Source organism: Coregonus lavaretus (assembly GCF_964263955.1).
Source record: "Coregonus lavaretus genome assembly, contig: HAP1_SCAFFOLD_4136, whole genome shotgun sequence".
Lineage (NCBI taxonomy): Eukaryota > Metazoa > Chordata > Actinopteri > Salmoniformes > Salmonidae > Coregonus > Coregonus lavaretus.
Window position 1 is genome coordinate 9,717 of NW_028156697.1, and position 9,324 is coordinate 19,040.

At 41.1% G+C, this 9,324-nt stretch overlaps 1 long non-coding RNA gene across 1 annotated transcript; it reads right to left on the minus strand.

The window, feature by feature from the left end:
* Positions 1-1,741: 1,741 nt before the first annotated feature.
* Positions 1,742-4,653, minus strand: LOC311126075. The gene is made up of 4 exons (XR_014612942.1): positions 4,534-4,653; positions 3,613-3,732; positions 2,692-2,811; positions 1,742-1,890 (listed from the first exon to the last, which is right to left on the minus strand). It is a non-coding gene; the product is annotated as an uncharacterized lncRNA (long non-coding RNA).
* Between the last annotated feature and the right edge of the window lie 4,671 nt (positions 4,654-9,324).

The window sequence follows — 9,324 nt, forward strand, 5'->3', positions numbered from 1 at the left end:
GTGTGCACTGGCATCCATATGAATCAGTGGAAAATACAGACTAGTTAGCCATCTCCCAATAGATGGACCCCACGCAGAACTTTCAACAATGCAGCATCTTCAGTAAGCGAGTATTCCAGACACTCTCTTCTTATGAACCAGTTGCTATTAAATGAAGGTTTTTGGACAGAAAACCTGCGGCTACGGTAGGATTCTAGGCTAATCTGGGCTGGCACCTCTGTTCCAAGATAGTCAGGAACAGTCGGAGGTGGAGGGGGCTGTGGAGCCATTATCCTGGCGGTGCTTGTGGAAGTGGTGGGTAGGCTCTGCACACGGAGCTAACTGGAGCTCGGCAGCATCATCACTGTTTGGCTTGCCGGCGGCCTCGCTGGTTTGATGATGCTGCTGCTGCTCATCACTCTCCTTTGGCTTTGTTTGGCTACTTTTTGTCCATTGTCTGAAGAAGCCTATTGTGGTGAAACGTCAGGAGTACGTTTTTTTTTTAGAAACTTTTCAATGAGCCACATGGATGCTAACTGGGGACTCAGGTAAAACTAGACAAATACACCTTTTTATTTTGGTATTTTGGGGACCAAATAAATGTATACCAACAGTGGACAATTCCCAGCAAAAGCATGGAGCTCCAACTCTCTAGTGGAGAATAGAGGGAGTATTCCCCTTGGAGAATCCAGAGTGGCTCACTGAAGAAAAACATATTGGAGAATAACAACAATCTCAATCTGAAGCTATAAAGAAAAAAGGGGAATTCCTCTGAAAATCAGGAACACCATTCTTCCTCCTGCCCCACCTATTGTCCCTGTATGAATATTAGTTGGCATCTAATTGGAGAACATACTGCTTTATAGATCCCAGCCTGACAAACAATTGTTTGGGCCTTACTTTGAGCACTTTGCACTGTGCCTCCATTGAGTCTCCATGTGTCAAGCAGTACAGAGAAACACACTCTAGATGACAGCAGAGGCCTGCTCTTGGATCTACCCTGTCTAACCACCAGTTTAGTGACCTTGTTCCATCAATATGTCCATACTACTTCACAACCGATTTGAGGCCTTGACCAGCAATGTCCCATTGGGCTCAACCAAGCCGAGAGTTAGGTTCTAGAAAGAGGACTGACTTTCATACCAACTCCTAAACAGGTGGACTGCGGGGAGCTCCGGAGGGATCTATACTTCCATCATAGAAGATTGAAGTTATTAGATCATTTTGATTATGAAACAGATTTTCCTCATATACTATTTCCAAACCCCTCACATTGGGAACCTCAGTTGGAGTCAGTGTCAGAAACTATACAGACTGTTATACGTAGGGATGTGGCTTCCTTTCACAATTCAGAATCCGACCTGTATATCAGCTTAATCTTACAATACCTACTACCATACCCCGTTCAAAGGTAGTTAAATATTTTGTCTTGCCTATTCACCATCTGAATGGCACATATACACAATCCATGTCTCAATTGTCTCAAGGCTTAAAAATCCTTCATTAACCTCTCTCCTCCCCTTCATCTACACTGATTGAAGTTGATTTAACAAGTTACATAAATAAGAGATCATATCTTTCACCTGGATTCACCTTATCAATCTATGTCATGGAAAAAGCAGGTGTTCATAATGTTTTGTACACTCAGTGTATTAAAATATATGACATAAACAACTAATTATAAGCAGATGCTTTACAGTATATACTCAGATACACAAAATACATCTGGTTTCAGATCTAGAAGATTCTCCTCTTCAATAGTAATATTATAAATTCTGACCAGTAACTTACCTGGGGTCAAAGGTCCCTGATTTATCACTAAAATGTATAGGACGATCCATAGAGAAGTCACTCTTCATGGACAGATGACTGGGTACTGGAAAGACTGATCTCCGAATTTGGTTGGAGATTCTGGAAAACATAATAAATCCCCATGAAACTACATTTTAAAATATATCAAAACAATATTTCAATAGATAAAATACATTACATGAAGCAATAAAATATATGCCATTACATAAAGCAAAAAACATACACTGAGTATACAAAACATTATGAACACCCTCCTAATATTGAGTTGCACCTCCCCTCTCTTTTGCCCTCAGAACAGCCTCAACTCGTCGGGGCATGGACTCTACAAGGTGTCGAAAGCGTTCCACAGGGATGCTGGCCCATGTTGACTCCAATGCGTCCCACAGTTGTGTCAAAATGGCTGGATGTCCTTTGGGTAGTGGACCATTCTTGATACACACAGGAAACTTTTGAGCGTGAAAAACCCAGCAGCGTTGCAGATCTTGACAAAAACCTGTGTGCCTGGTACCTACTACCATACCCCGTTCAAAGACACTTAAATATTTTGTCTTGCCTATTCACCATCTGAATGGCACATTTACACAATCCATGTCTCAATTGTTTCAAGGCTTAAAAATCCTTCATTAACCTGTCTCCTCCCCTTCATCTACACTGATTGAAGTTAATTTAACAACTTACATAAATAAGAGATCATATCTTTCACCTGGATTCACCTCATCAATCTATGTCATGGAAAAAGCAGGTGTTCATAAAGTTTTGTACACTCAGTGTATTAAAATATATGACATAAACAACTAATTATAAGCAGATGCTTTACAGTATATACTCAGATACACAAAATACATCTGGTTTCAGATCTAGAAGATTCTCATCTTCAATAGTAATATGATACATTTTTACCTAGGGTCAAAGGTCACTGGTCCATCACTAAAATGTATAGGACGATCCATAGAGAAGTCACTCTTCATGGACAGATGACTGGGTACTGGAGAGACTGATCTCCGAATTTGGTTGGAGATTCTGGAAAACATAATAAATCCCCATGAAACTACATTTTAAAATATATCAAAACTATATTTCAATAGATAAAATACAGTACATGAAGCAATAAAATATATGCCATTACATAAAGCAAAAAACAAACACTGAGTATACAAAACATTAAGAACACCCTCCTTATAATGAGTTCGACCTCCCCTCTCTTTTGCCCTCAGAACAGCCTCAACTCGTCGGGGCATGGACTCTACAAGGTGTCGAAAGCGTCCCACAGGGATGCTGGCCCATGTTGACGCCAATGCGTCCCACAGTTGTGTCAAAATGGCTGGATGTCCTTTGGGTAGTGGACCATTCTTGATACACACAGGAAACTTTTGAGTGTGAAAAACCCAGCAGCGTTGCAGTTCTTGACAAAAAACTGTGTGCCTGGTACCTACTACCATACCCCGTTCAAAGGCACTTAAATATTTTGTCTTGCCTATTCACCATCTGAATGGCACATTTACACAATCCATGTCTCAATTGTCTCAAGGCTTAAAAATCCTTCATTAACCTCTCTCCTCCCCTTCATCTACACTGATTGAAGTTGATTTAACAACTTACATAAATACGAGATCATATCTTTCACCTGGATTCACCTCATCAATCTATGTCACGGAAAAAGCAGGTGTTCATAATGTTTTGTACACTCAGTGTATTAAAATATATGACATAAACAACTAATTATAAGCAGATGCTTTACAGTATATACTCAGATACACAAAATACATCTGGTTTCAGATCTAGAAGATTCTCCTCTTCAATAGTAATATGATACATTTTTACCTAGGGTCAAAGGTCCCTGGTCCATCACTAAAATGTATAGGACGATCCATAGAGAAGTCACTCTTCATGGACAGATGACTGGGTACTGGAGAGAATGATCTCCGAATTTGGTTGGAGATTCTGGAAAACATAATAAATCCCCATTAAACTACATTTTAAAATATATCAAAACTATATTTCAAGAGATAAAATACATTACATGAAGCAATAAAATATATGCCATTACATAAAGCAACAAACATACACTGAGTATACAAAACATTAAGAACACCCTCCTAATATTGAGTTGCACCTCCCCTCTCTTTTGCCCTCAGAACAGCCTCAACTCGTCGGGGCATGGACTCTACAAGGTGTCGAAAGCGTCCCAAAGGGATGCAGGCCCATGTTGACGCCAATGCGTCCCACAGTTGTGTCAAAATGGCTGGATGTCCTTTGGGTAGTGGACCATTCTTGAAGCACACAGGAAACTTTTGAGCGGGAAAAACCCAGCAGCGTTGCAGTTCTTGACAAAAACCTGTGTGCCTGGTACCTACTACCATACCCCGTTCAAAGGCACTTAAATCTTTTGTCTTGCCTATTCACCATCTGAATGGCACATTTACACAAACCATGTCTCAATTGTCTCAAGGCTTAAAAATCCTTCATTAACCTCTCTCCTCCCCTTCATCTACACTGATTGAAGTTGATTTAACAACTTACATAAATACGAGATCATATCTTTCACCTGGATTCACCTCATCAATCTATGTCACGGAAAAAGCAGGTGTTCATAATGTTTTGTACACTCAGTGTATTAAAATATATGACATAAACAACTAATTATAAGCAGATGCTTTACAGTATATACTCAGATACACAAAATACATCTGGTTTCAGATCTAGAAGATTCTCCTCTTCAATAGTAATATGATACATTTTTACCTAGGGTCAAAGGTCCCTGGTCCATCACTAAAATGTATAGGACGATCCATAGAGAAGTCACTCTTCATGGACAGATGACTGGGTACTGGAGAGAATGATATCCGAATTTGGTTGGAGATTCTGGAAAACATAATAAATCCCCATGAAACTACATTTTAAAATATATCAAAACTATATTTCAAGAGATAAAATACATTACATGAAGCAATAAAATATATGCCATTACATAAAGCAACAAACATACACTGAGTATACAAAACATTAAGAACACCCTCCTAATATTGAGTTGCACCTCCCCTCTCTTTTGCCCTCAGAACAGCCTCAACTCGTCGGGGCATGGACTCTACAAGGTGTCGAAAGCGTCCCACAGGGATGCAGGCCCATGTTGACTCCAATGCGTCCCACAGTTGTGTCAAAATGGCTGGATGTCCTTTGGGTAGTGGACCATTCTTGAAACACACAGGAAACTTTTGAGCGTGAAAAACCCAGCAGCGTTGCAGTTCTTGACAAAAACCTGTGTGCCTGGTACCTACTACAATACCCCGTTCAAAGACACTTAAATATGTTGTCTTGCCCATTCACCCTCTGAATGGCACATTTACACAATCCATGTCTCAATTGTCTCAAGGCTTAAAAATCCTTCATTAACCTCTCTCCTCCCCTTCATCTACACTGATTGAAGTTGATTTAACAAGTTACATAAATAAGAGATCATATCTTTCACCTGGATTCACCTTGTCAATCTATGTCATGGAAAAAGCAGGTGTTCATAAAGTTTTGTACACTCAGTGTATTAAAATATATGACATAAACAACTAATTATAAGCAGATGCTTTACAGTATATACTCAGATACACAAAATACATCTGGTTTCAGATCTAGAAGATTCTCCTCTTCAATAGTAATATGATACATTTTTACCTAGGGTCAAAGGTCACTAGTCCATCACTAAAATGTATATGACGATCCATAGAGAAGTCACTCTTCATGGACAGATGACTGGGTACTGGAGAGAATGATCTCCGAATTTGGTTGGAGATTCTGGAAAACATAATAAATCCCCATTAAACTACATTTTAAAATATATCAAAACTATATTTCAAAAGAAAAAATACATTACATGAAGCAATAAAATATATGCCATTACATAAAGCAAAAAACAAACACTGAGTATACAAAACATTAAGAACAGCCTCCTAATATTGAGTTGCTGCCCCCCCCCTCCCTTTTCGCCCTCAGAGCAGCATCAACTCGTCAAGGCATTGACTCTTCAAAGGTGTCGAAAGCGTCCAACAGGGATGCTGGCCCATGTTGACTCCTATGATTCCCACAGTCCCATGGCTGGATGTCCTTTGGGTGGTGGACCTTTCTTGAGACACACAGGAAACTGTTTAGCGCGAAAAGCCCAGCAGCGTTGCAGTTCTTGATACAAATCGGTGCGCCTGGCACTGATTGAAATGGATTTAACAAGTGACATCAATAAGAGATCATATCTTCACCTGGATTCATCTGTCAATCTATGTCATGGAAAAAGCAGGTGTTCATAATGTTTTGTACACTCAGTGTACATAAAGCATTAAAATATATGCCATTACATAAAGCATTAAATTATGTGACATTACACATAGCATTTAAATATATGCCATTACATAAAGCAACAAACAAACAGTGTAAAAAACATTAAGAACACCCTCCTAATATTGAGCCTCCATATTCACTTCCTCATCTCAGTTCCACTTTAATCCTTAAGAGTCTATTCATGCACATACTTTATAATATGTCCATATATAGTTATAATCTGTTCTAGGAACATCTACCCAAAATATTACACCTTCTTTATTACTTCACCAAACATACACTACATGATCAAAAGTATGTGGACACCTGCTGGTTCAACATCTCATTACACCTGCTGGTCCAACATCTCATTACACCTGCTGGTCCAACATCTCATTACACCTGCTGGTCCAACATCTCATTACACCTTCTGGTCCAACATCTCATTACACCTGCTGGTCCAACATCTCATTACACCTGCTGGTCCAACATCTCATTACACCTGCTGGTCCAACATCTCATTACACCTGCTGGTCCAACATCTCATTACACCTCCTGGTCCAACATCTCATTACACCTGCTGGTCCAACATCTCATTACACCTGCTGGTCCAACATCTCATTACACCTGCTGGCCCAACATCTCATTACACCTACTGGTCCAACATCTCATTACACCTGCTGGTCCAACATCTCATTACACCTGCTGGCCCAACATCTCATTACACCTACTGGTCCAACATCTCATTACACCTGCTGGTCCAACATCTCATTACACCTGCTGGTCCAACATCTCATTACACCTGCTGGTCCAACATATCATTACACCTGCTGGTCCAACATCTCATTACACCTGCTTCTCCAACATCTCATTACACCTGCTGGTCCAACATCTCATTACACCTGCTGGTCCAACATCTCATTACACCTGCTGGTTCAACATCTCATTACACCTGCTGGTCCAACATCTCATTACACCTGCTGGTCCAACATCTCATTACACCTGGTGGTCCAACATCTCATTACACCTGCTTCTCCAACATCTCATTACACCTGCTGGTCCAACATCTCATTACACCTGCTGGTTCAACATCTCATTACACCTGCTGGTCCAACATCTCATTACACCTGCTGGTCCAACATCTCATTACACCTGCTGGTCCAACATCTCATTACACCTCCTGGTCCAACATCTCATTCCAAAATCATGGCCATTAATATGGAGTTGGTTCCCCCTTTGCTGCTATACCAGCCTCCACTCTTCTGGGAAGGATTTCCACTAGATGTTGGAACATTGTGCGGGGACTTGCTTCCATTCCGTGGTCCTCTGTAGCTCAGCTGGTAGAGCACGGCGCTTGTAACGCCAAGGTAGTGGGTTCGATCCCCGGGACCACCCATACACAAAAATGTATGCACGCATGACTGTAAGTCGCTTTGGATAAAAGCGTCTGCTAAATGGCATATTAATATTATAAGATAATTAGTGAGGTCGGGCACTGATGTTAGGCGATTAGGCCTGGCTCGCAGTAGGCATTCCAAAGGTGTTCGATGGGGTTGAGGTCAGGGCTCTGTGCAGGCCAGTCAAGTTCTTCCAGTTCAAACCATTTCTGTATGGACCTTGCTTTGTGCACAGAATCGTCTAGAATGTCATTGTATGCGGTAGCGTTAAGATTTCCCTTCACTGGAACTAAGGGGCCTAGCCCGAACCACGAAAAACAGCCCCAGACCATTATTTCTCCTCCACCAAACTTTACAGTTGGCACTATGCATTAGGGCAGGTAGCGTTATCCTGGCATCCGCCAAACCCAGATTTGTCCGTCGGACTGCCAGATGGTGAAGCGTGATTCATCACTCCAGAGATCGTGTTTCCACTGCTCCAGAGTCCAATGGCGGCGAGCTTGTTGGAAATGTTGCATCCTATGACCGTGCCACGTTGAAAGTCACTGAGCTCTTCAGTAAAGCCATTCTACTACTAATGTTTGTCTATGGAGATTGCATGGCTGTGTGCTCGATTTTATACACCTGTCAGCAACAGGTGCGACTGAAATAGCCGAATCCACTAATTTGATGGGGTGTCCACATACTTTTGTATTATAGTGTATGTGTAAAAATAAATACATATATACAGTACCAGTCAAAGGTTTGGACACAGCTACTCATTTAAGGGTTTTTCTTAATTTTTACTATTTTCTACATTGTAGAATAATAGTGATGACATCAAAACTATGAAATAACACACATGGAATCATGTAGTAACCAAAAAAGTATTAAACAAATCAAAAAATATTTTATATTTGAGATTCTTCAAAGTAGCCACCCTTTGCCTTGATGACAGCTTTGCACAATCTTGAGCAACTTCCAAACGCCTGAAGGTACCACATTCATCTGTACAAACAATCGTACGCCAGTATAAACACCATGGGACCATGCAGCTGTCATACCGCTCAGGAAGGAGACGCGTCCTGTCTCCTAGAGATGAACGTACTTTGGTGCGAAAAGTGAAAATCAATCCCAGAACAACAGCAAAGGACTTTGTGAAGATGCTGGAGGAAACGCGTACAAAAGTATCTATATCCACAGTAAAACGAGTCCTATATCGACATAACCTGAAAGGCCGCTCAGCAAGGAAGAAGCCACTGCTCCAAAACCGCCATAAAAAAGCCAGACTACGGTTTGCATCTGCACATGGGGACGAAGATCATACTTTTTGGAGAAATGTCCTCTGGTCTGATGAAACAAAAATTTAACTGTTTGGCCATAATGACCATCGTTATGTTTGGAGGAAAAAGGGTGTTGCTTGCAAGCCAAAGAACACCATCCCAACCGTGAAGCACAGGGGTGGCAGCATTATGCTGTTGGGGTGCTTTGCTGCAGGCGGGACTGGTGCACTTCACAAAATAGATGGCATCATGAGGAATGAAAATTATGTGGATATTTTGAAGCAACATCTCAAGACATCAGTCAGGAAGTTAAAGCTTGGTCACAAATGGGTCTTCCAAATGGACAATGACCCCAAGCATACTTCCAAAGTTGTGGCAAAATGGCTTAAGGACAACAAAGTCAAGGTATTGGAGTGGCCATCATAAAGCCCTGACCTCAATCCTATAGAAAATTTGTGGGCAGAACTGAAAAAGCGTGTGCGAGCAAGGAGGCCTATAAACCTGACTCAGTTACACCAGCTCTGTCAGGAGGAATGGGCCAAAATTCACCCAACTTATTGTGGGAAGCTTGTGGA